Below are 10697 nucleotides of genomic sequence, written 5' to 3' on the forward strand. Positions count from 1 at the left end.
GAAATTAGGTCAGTTTAACTGTGTTGGTCAGGGGTGTGAAAAATCAGCCACCCTAAGTGGCACTGTTAAACTGCCCTAAGTCCCTGTGTAGACAGCTTGAGGTCAGTGGAATAATTCTTCCACTGACCTAGCTACCACCTCTCGGGGAGTGGGATTACCTACGCCGACAGGAGAACCCGTTGGTGTAAGTAGTGTCTGCGCTGAAGCAGGCACAACTGTGCTGCTGTGGCATTTTAAGAGTAAACAAGCACAGAGATTGTACTATGGTTACATCTCCTAGTGCTTCCCCGCCTCCCGTCCTACCCTACTGTCTCTTTCTTTCAAGCTGTGTAGACTCATGCTTTTAGAACTAGAGATCACTGGTGTCAGCCAGTGTGGCAGCCATCATATGAGTGGGCGCTGTACCGTAAAATCATACCACTGTTTGTGATTCAATTAGTTACCAGAGACCTGAAGTAACTCTCTCAGAACAGAGCTCAGGATCACTGGTCTGTCAAAGCACTGAACACAGCTATTGATTCTTATGCAGCAGCCAGAGATGATTTATTAAAACGATAAGTCAAGCAGGTGTTCTGGAAAGCTATCTTTGCTTCGACACAGGTTTCCATTTTATTTCTTTAATTAATATAATGAAGATCTGAACAACAGTGGGACTGGAAGTTGCCACAAATTCCATGTGGAAGTTCTGCGTGTTCAGACAATCCGTTGCCTTATTTTATTTTCTAAGCCTATTGTGGTTTTACGTTATGTTTTTGTGCACCAATGCATTTTAAAGGCTGAAAAAGGTCAATGATCACTTGATCAAATTTCAGCTGACGAGCCAACAGAAGTCTGGCCTTGAAAAGAGCTGAGCTGAAAAGTGTGTAGTTCCAAGCTGTTACATAATTAAATGATGCACTTGAATACAGTATTTCAGAGCATTGACTCCATTTTCTCTACCTTGAATGCAAGTAACCCTACCTTCAGTCTATGCATTAAGATAAAGTGACATACCTACAGGGCTTGGGCCAGATTCTGACTCCCTTGCATTGGTGTAAATCCAGAGTAACTTCTCTGACATTCTGAGACTGAAAGCAATGGGAGATGCGGGGGCTGCGCTTGGGGCGGGCGTAGCATGCAGAGCCCCCTGGCTGCTCCCTCGCGTAGCAGCCAGAGTGGGGACATGCCGCTGCTTCCAGGAGCCATGCAAAGCAGGGCCAACCCCAGGCCCTGCTCCCTGGCTGGAGCGCCAGAGTGGGGCAAGCCCCAGACCCTGCTCCCCGGTGAGAGTTTGAGGGCCGGATTAAAACCTCTGAAGGGCCGGATGTGGCCCCTGGGCTGTAGTTTGCTCACTCCTGATCTATTAGAATAGAAATAAATATAAGAGTTGTGAAAGGTGCTGGCCTGACAGCGCTGGAGACTAAGGCCCTATTTATCCACAGAACAGACAGTGCATGAGCAGTGGGAATCCAAGCTTCCTCCACACCCACATAGTCGTGTTCTGAAGGGATCTTTTATTATTAATTTTATTTACATTTTCAGACTAAATAATCCAATAGACAAAGCCAAATAATAGTTTGTTACATGGTACGAGCAGACTTGCACTTACATAATAACGTGACTGATCTATGTATAGCACTATAATGATCGACCCAGTTCCTCTCCCATTGCAGTCAATGGCAAAATGCCATTGATTAGTGACAGCGGGATCAGGTCCAATGTGTTATATGTACTAGATGTCTATTCCCTCAGATGGATGTAGCACACAAGGTTACAGAACAAGGGACAAAGGAGTCAGAAGGGAGGAAAAGATTATTCACTAATATTTGTATTACAGTAGTGCCTAGGCGTTTACTATTTACTGAGTATCACCAATGTACAAAGGAGAAAGGGAGGGCTTGAAAAGGCTTTTGCAGATCAAATCCCTTTCGCAGGCAGCATCCACATTTGTCACAGATGGGTTTGACTGCATGGGGGGAAATGAATGGTGTCTGAAAACGTGTTAACGAGCTTAGTGTAATATGTTTTAGGCACAATTTAGTACCTTGGGTAGACAAATGCGATCATGTTGAAAAACATGTTGGTTGGATGTGGTTGACCCTCAGATGGACTTTGACCGGCTGAAATGATCTCAGAGGTGTTAAACCCTGTCTACACGAGCATTTAAATCATGCTAGAATGAGTTAGCTCAGAGAGTCTCAGCCTTTTTCTTTCTGAGGCCCACTCCCCGCAACAGGCGATAAAAACTCCACGGCCCACCTGTGCCACATATAAAAGCCAGGGCTGGCATTAGAGGGTAGCAAGCAGGGCAGTTGCCTGGGGCCCCATGCTACAGGCCCCACCCCTCCCCCCCAAGCTACATTGCTCAGGCTTCAGCTTCAGCCTCGGGTGGCGGGGCTCAGGGACCTGGGCTTCAGCCCCATGCAGTGGGGCTTCAGCTTTCTGCCCGGGGCCCTGGCTTTCTGCCCCGGGGCCCCAGCGAGTCTAATGCTGCCCCTGCTTGGAGGACCCCCTGAAACCTGCTCAAGGTCTCCTAGGGGCCCCAGATCCCTGGTTGAGAACCACTGGCTTAGCTAATATGTTTTTAAACAAAACCTATTTCCTTAGTCTAGATGGGGCCAGTGTGAGACTACACATCAACCATTTAAGACACAATTCGGACTTTGCTATTGTCTCCTATGTTTAACCAGTTACTTTAACTACCTTTACCTTCAGCTTTAGGATTTGACTCATCCCTTATAAACGGTGGGTGAAATAGCGGCCATTGAAGTCAATGACAATTTTGTCATTGACTTCAGTGGGGCCAGGATTTCACTCCATATGTACTATATTGCTCTTTTATTTCATTCTTGCATTTCTCTCCCCCACCCCCAAAGATATTTAACCAAAAAAATAAAGTAACAGAAAGCTTTACATGTGCAAATATTAAGAGAGTATTAAAGATGCATGTATGCGCAATAAACTAAGAAGGCAAGTGTGTTGTGATATCATGAAAATATGCCATGGCTAAGATAGATATTGCAGGCAACAAGAAGGAGCCAAATAAGACTGAGAGACAGGATGGGATTTTCAGAGGTACCTAAGTGAATTAGGAGCATGAGTCCTACTGGAAGTCAGGGAGACTTGTGCTCCTAAGTCACTGACGTGCTTTTGGAAATCCCCCCAACAATTCCTTCCCTGCTTCCATTTTTCTCCAATTTTATCTTATTTATTGTCTACATTTATATATTCTCTTAATATCTTTCCTGCCTTTGTGTTGTATTCCCTATATTAGGGCTGAAGTGAACACAGGATTTAAAAGATTGCAAAGATTTTCATGAACCTGATGCAGAATTTACCAAATTTGACACAATTAACTATGTACAATTGGTGGCAGGGGGAGACATTTTTGGAATATTAACAAGAAATTTGCTATGATCACAGATTCACGATACGTGATGACAATGGACATAGACACTATTGTGTTCAATGACCTCTCAGGGGGACAAAGCATAAGTACAAAGGGGTTTGTGTAAGCCCTTAAGGGTTTTAGGACATACATTGTATGTCCAAGAAGACAATAATTAAATAGCCCTATGGACATATGCCAAACACCCGGATTATCAAGAGCATGGCCCTGGGATTTTCTTGGAAAGTAGAGCAATTGGGGGAGGGGAATTCTTAGCACTGATTTAAAACTTATCTATTTTAAATATGAAAATAAGCCTGACTTTTATTCAGGGGAGCTGACTATAGAAAAGCACAAATATTTCTTATTTTAGCCTGGGCAGTCTGAGAGAGCAAAGTTTTTCCTTACTTGTAAATTTATTTTCTCTGAGAATTAGGCTGCATCTGTGCTGGCAAATATGGGACCTGTCATTCACCATAGGTGTAGCTCCACCTGTGGAAGCAGGGTTCACATGGGCTCCATTGTTTTTACTCCCAGCGGAGTTAGGAAATAGGGCAATAAACACATTTGAACCCTGTCTACACTACACCTTCCACCATAGCTACCCATAGTGAACTTGCATCCATTCTGAGTTACTAGTGCCATTTTTGCAGTGCAGACAAAGCCTCAATATTTGCTGCTCCTACACAGGGGGGCCAGCAGTGACTGACAGCTTTAGGTCCCCACTATCAAGTGGCACCAGGATGAGGGAGGGAACTCACCTGGCAACTTCCTGCTACAGAGTGAATTCTGCTCAAACTAATAGAATGGTGATAGTGTAGATGAGGACACACAAGCATTTCCCTCCTGGGAATGCACTGGGAGATGGCGGGGGTGCCACATTGGCTGTAGAGGTGGCTTTCTTTTCCCATCTACCATCTTGAGTGACTGTCAATTCCCAGTGTGCAGGAAAGGGCACTGCACACAATGAAGGAAGGGATGTGGGGGCAGAGGCTGAACAGGAGGTGGATTAGAGGCAGAAAGGATCTGAGCAGAAGGAAGGAGTTTAGAAAAACGATGAAGTGTCATTTTGCTGAAGGAAGCATAGGGAACTCCCAGCTGCCATCTCTGGCTTACAGGCAGGGCAGTCTGGAGTAGTGAAATTTGCTGCTCCCTGATCATAGGAATCTAGCTGCCTCTAAGTTGCTGACATGGAGGGAATCAGCCCACGGTGTTGTAGGCTCATCAGACAGTGGGTCAAATTCTGCTCTGGTTCATCATGCCTAGACTTCACACAATGGAATGGAATGAATTTACACCAGTGTAAGAGTAGAAATTGTCCCACGCTGTGTTAGTAGACAGGATACAGTTACTGATCCCAACTTCCTAACCACTGTACATCCTGTACTCATCATCATGCAAACAGTGAGGAGTCCATTCTGTGCCGTAGCAGGTTGGCACTGAAGACAGACAGGGAATTGGGGTGTGCATGTAGTACAAGGCCTTGTATGACTACATAGGTTGCAGTGGCTTAAGCCCAGCCTTGCCTGGAAGCCGAGGAATGAATCAGATCATGAACAGATACAAACTTTCTCGAAGTTTGGGGCTGTTTGGAACTGTGCTTTTGGTGTAGGACAGCTCTGCTTAGAAGATGATTTCTTGTCTGTATTGTTGTGTATTTGGTTGTCATGGTAATGGAATCTTGTGTTGCTATGGCAATTGAGTTTGATTATGAGGGGATAGCCCTGAGCCCAGTATCAGGCCCGCGCCCAAGACACTTTCGGGTGTAACAACAGCAGAAGTCTGCCGTAATCCACCTCGAGACAGAAGGCCTCCTCAATGGCTGGATCTTTAGCTAGGGTGAACTCACGGTTACGGGGCACAATAATCCCCGGGGTTTAGCCGGGAACGGAGGCAGTCTACCCTCCGTCTCTTGTTTAGTGTTTGTTTTATTTAGGGGATGTTCTTATTAAGGGGGGAGGAATATGTTGTGTATTTGGTTGTCGTGGTAATAGAATCTTGTGTTGCTATGGCAACTGAGTTAGATTATTAGGGGATAGCCCAGCCAGTTTTGGCTGGTTTTTGGTTAGTTCAGTGTGTGGCAATAAATGGCTGCTTTCAGGGTTTACAGCTCTCTCTGTCTCCAGTGATTTCTTCCTGAAACTGTTTCCCCCAAGGATATAACATGTATGATCTGTCATTATGGGCAATTTCAAGGAACCAGTTACTTTTCCTCAGTAGTAAATTAAAAATTCTCATGGTCTGATCATTTACAATATCAAACTCCTATTGCTAGCGGTCTACAAACTGACTTTAAAAATGTATTCGAGGCTTCTCAGCTGTTCATAGCTCTGGTGGAAATGAGTAGGTTAAATTTCTAATCTTGCCAAAATCATGAACTTTCCATACCTGTGACTGACATTAGCACTTGCATGCAGTGTAGTTGTAGCTGTGTCTGTCCCAGGACATTAGAGAGAGAAGGTGGTTAAGGTAAAATCTTTTATTGGACCAGCTTCTGTGTTGCTCGAGAGCTTGTTTCTCTCACCAAGGTAAAGAAACAGGAAATCAAGTCAGAAGGTTGCTGGAATATTTAGAAAGCATTTAGATTTCACCATATGACACAAGTGCGAATTAGAGTGTTGACAGCTGACAGGGTTTCCTGGGAGAACTGCCTAGCACATGTCTTGAATCCTGAGTAGGCTGCTGAATGACGGGTAACCACCAGGGAGGACTTTTGGAAAAACTTCTAGGGGGCAAAACAGTGGATAAAGGAGAATGTATAGGCAGAGCATATTTGGATTTTTAAAAAGCCTTTGTCAAAAGTCTTTCACAAGAGGCTACTGAAGAAACTAGGGAGTCATAGAGAGAAAGGCAAAGTTCTGACATGGATTAGAGACTGGCTAAAATACAAAAAATGCAAGAGTGAGAATAAATGTTCTATTTTCAGCCTGGCTAAAGGTTAACAGTTGGGTGCCCCAAGTTTCCATACTAGAGCAGGTGCTGTTTAATATACCCAGTCACAAACTGAAAGAGAGAGCAAACAGTGAATTGGCAAAATTTTGGTGAGTCAAAATTAGAGAAGACTGAGAGGCACTTTAGAGGGGCTTACCAAAACTATATGAAATGATGGCTTATGAATTTCACTGTTTAGAAATGTACAGTAATTCTTATTGGAAGGAATAATATGAACTACTTGCACATGTTGATAGGTTATAAATTAGCAGTAACCACTCAGGAAAAGACCTGGGATTTATTGTTTACAGCTCAACGAAAACCTTTGCTCAGTGTTCGGCAGCAGTCAAAAAAGCAAACAAGACTTTGGGATGTATAAAAATGGAATAGAAAATAATACTGAAGATATTCTAATACCATTATAAAAATGGACGAGATGCTCTTGCCTGGACTACTGTGTTCCAGTCACCACTCCCCATCCCCAAAAAAGAAAAATATAGCAAAAATAGAAGAGATCCAAACACAGATGAGGGAAATGACTTTAGGTCTAGAAAGACTTCCACATGAAAAGATTAATGTGACGTTTTAGGGATCACCCAGACCAGTAAGGGGTCCATCGCCACATGGCCTGTAATCTTAGGTGCCTTTATGCTGTGCAACTTTGGTTCAGACCATTGACACCAGTAGCTAGACTACAAGCACAATGTCTCACCCAGGCTTCCACCATCCTAGTTACTCGTTCCAGGGTGACACCAACAGCCCTTCCAATCCAGTCTCCCCAAATCAGTCCTCCCTGAACTATCAGACATTCTGACTTTTCTCCTCTGGTTCATCACCCCTGAAAGCATGAAACCTGCCCTCCAGACACCAGCTTACTTTGGCACACACTCACTCCACACAGTTTGCACAACAGAGATCTGCTTGGGATGAAAATAAATAAAAAGCTTGTTTAATAGAAAAGCCACAGATTCAAAGATAAAATAGTAAGGAAGAGCAAGTTACACAGAAAAGAAACACGAAGAGGTATCCTTGGGCTTTACACTTCCATATTAGGTAAAATCCCTTTTCTAATACAGGTTACCTACTGTCTTCGAACAGTTTCACATCCTACCCCCTAGCTTAGGGGGGATCTAGCGTTTCACAGGCAGCCTCCCACTTAGAGGCTCTGTTTCTGGATAAAAAACCCTCACACACCAATGTGCTTTTAAAAGGTTTTTTTTCCTCTCAGTCCATGGTGACTCATGTGGAAGTCCCCTCATAAACTGAGAACTAGGATGTCTCAATATCATTCCATTAACTCTAATGGTGAGCCATTGCCTCTTGCTGGCTGGACAATGGGTCATTACTTAGAGCTGGTTTCGGGTAAACACCTGGCTTGGGAGGTATCCCTCTGTACTGTGAGGTATAGTAGAAATTGTAGTACAGGTTATGGGCACAGTTTTCTATATACACATAAATACATAGATTCATAACCACAGTGTGTATACATATTTCATAATGACCATCAAGTTCAGAACATTACAAGCTTTCATAAAAGACCTTACTTAGCACATTTTTACAGTACAATAATACAGTATGCAATCAGTTGGTTCAACTGCTCATTTAGGGGATTTAAGCCTTGGGGTGTCTAGACTCTGATTGTCACAATTAATTTAACTTCAGATAAGAGCTGAAGAAGGGGGAACATGATAGAAATGTATAAAATATTGACTAGTATACCATAAAATTTGTCAGGTGCTTTTCTTTACCTTTACTCAGAAAACAAGAACAAGGGAACATTCAAAGAATTTGAAAGCTAAATTTAAAACTCACAGTAGGGACTTATTTATTTTACATCTCACATTATCAACCTGTGGCACTCATTGCTGTGAGATATCAGACTGTAAGTGTACATCTACACTGTGATTAAAAAACCCCACAGTACCGAGCCTCAGAGGCTGTGTTAGCTGACTCAGGCTTGCGGGGCTTGGGATGCGGGGCTAAAAATTGCAGTGTAGACATTAGGGCTCGGGCTGGAGCCTGGGCTCTGAGGCCCTCCCCGCTCCTGGGGTCTCCAAGGTAGGGCTTCTGCTTGAGCTTGAACATCTACACTGAAGTTTTATTGCCCCACAGCCCGAGCCCCATGAGCCCGAGTCAACTGACCCGGGCCAGCCACAGCCATGCAGCAGGTCTTTTATCACAATGTAGATGTACCCTAAGAGCTTTGCAGGATTCAGAATGGTTAGACAGTTACGTGGACAATGAGAGTTTATCCACAATTGTATTAACTATGCTAAAACTATATCAAAGATGCAAACCTTCATGCTTCAGGTCATATGTCTCCGAGCGAGGGGAACAAGGAAAATCTTTTGCTCTGGGCAGGTTCTTCCATAGTTGTTATACTTCAGAGGAAAGTGCATTATATTGTCTATTGTAGGAGAATGAATACTAGATTAGGTAGACCACAATGGCCTGATGGTATTTCATTGGAAATGAAACCTACAGATGCCCTAGCTATGGGCTTTAACAGAGAACTTGTATTTATTAGAGTAATTAACATTGACAATTATAAATGGAACAGACTGTTGAGATATTATTCAGATCTATCCAATTGCTTAAGTAAAAGGCAAATTCTCTACAAAATCTCTGTAAACACCAAGGGAGACTGAATCACCCATTAAAATTGATGGGCCTCTATGTGTCTCTTCTGATCAGTTTATAACAGTGTCTGGAACCACAAACTTCAGAGCCAGATGTGAACTTCCCCAGAATTTGCAGGGATGGGTGCATGTTTGCATTGGGGTTTTATTCTGGTTCATCTGTAGGTTATAACAGGAGTAATGACCTTGGTGCAGGGCATCTCCTGTAGACTAATGCCCAGCAGGCTTTCTTGGCCCATTGAGTCCTCCCAGATGGTCATTAATCCTCAGAAGCATATTGCACCTCAGTTGTTACAGCTTAATTAACCCTATAATGGCTACACTTGTTATAGCTACAGCTTTTATTCTTACCCCCTGTTAGCTCTATTATAAACCATCTGATTCTGCAACAGGGCTTATTTTCCAAGAGGTGCAGCAGATTATAATCTACCAAGTACATCCCAATTACTGGAAATAAGACCCCTGTATAGTATAAATATGTAAAATGAAATTCCATACAGCAGAGGACAGTGCAGTAACCATTTTTAAAATGATAGAGCCCTGATTTGTATTGGCACTCCAGTTCCTCTGAAAAAACTCCCTAGGAATCCATGATAATACTGAGAAGGTACCAGCTTTCAAAATGTCTCTGGTGAAGGCTCCCTTTGGGTGCCAGCCCTGGTTTGCTGAATGTTTGAGAGTATTTGACCTTCATGTGCCCACAACATTGAGACTTTGTGGATCTCAACCATCCTCAGATAGAGACTGCAAACAAAAGAAAGTCTGGAACAGAATTTTTTCTGAAACCCCTAGTGAATGAAGGGAAACATCTATAGGTGCAAAGGGAGGGAAATAGCTTGTCATAATACGTTTAGCAAGTGAAAATGCAAACCACAGAAATTATATATTATGATACAAATATACATTAAAAATATTAAGATCGCACAGTCAAGCACTCAGAAGTTAGGAAATGCCACAGTTAGGTTGCCCATGCAACCTTAATTTGCCCCCCTTGTGCATATGCATTATGATAGTCTTTAATGACATGATCATACTAATTTTTCCACATGACCCTTTCCTCATTCAGTGTACAGGATGGATGGAGCTCACTTAATGAGGCAAGGAGAGATTAAAGTCAAAAGTATCCACTATTTTTAGGTGCCCAATTTGAGACACTTAGGACCTGATTTTTCTGAGTACTTAGCATTATATAGCACATCATATATTCAAAGCACATCTCTCATTGACTTCAGTTGCAGTTGTGAGTGCTTAGCATTTCTGCAAAACAGACCCCAAGGTCTCAAGGCACACACCCAGAAAATCAGGAATACAGAGTTAGTGGCCACCTGTGGAAAATCTGATTTACATTTCTGGACTAGTATCACAGAGGAAGGGATAGAATCTAGTTCTCCAGGGCAGCATTCAATCTACCCATAAGAATACCCTTTCTTTCCCTGAAATCCCCTGCCTCATTCACCACACTTCCAATCACTTACTCAATTGCAGCCTGCGCTTAGTGGTTCCTGCCCCTTAGTTGAGGGAGTGGGCCTTTAGTTTTGGGCAGGTCTAGACACACTTGTCCCAGTCCCATAGCACACATCTTCCAAACCTACAGCCATATTGGCCTGAAGGCACCTGATATCAAAAGCTAAAAAGTCCCAGCCTGATGAGTACTTAGAAGGGAGACCACCTGGGAATCGTGAATGCTGTAGGCAGCATACACTTTCCACTCTCTGCACCAAACGAAGCAGGGGTTCCATAGACAACAGCCTCCTGTAGTA

The sequence above is a fragment of the Chelonia mydas genome, chromosome 7 (assembly GCF_015237465.2).
Source record: "Chelonia mydas isolate rCheMyd1 chromosome 7, rCheMyd1.pri.v2, whole genome shotgun sequence".
NCBI classification, from domain to species: Eukaryota; Metazoa; Chordata; order Testudines; family Cheloniidae; genus Chelonia; species Chelonia mydas.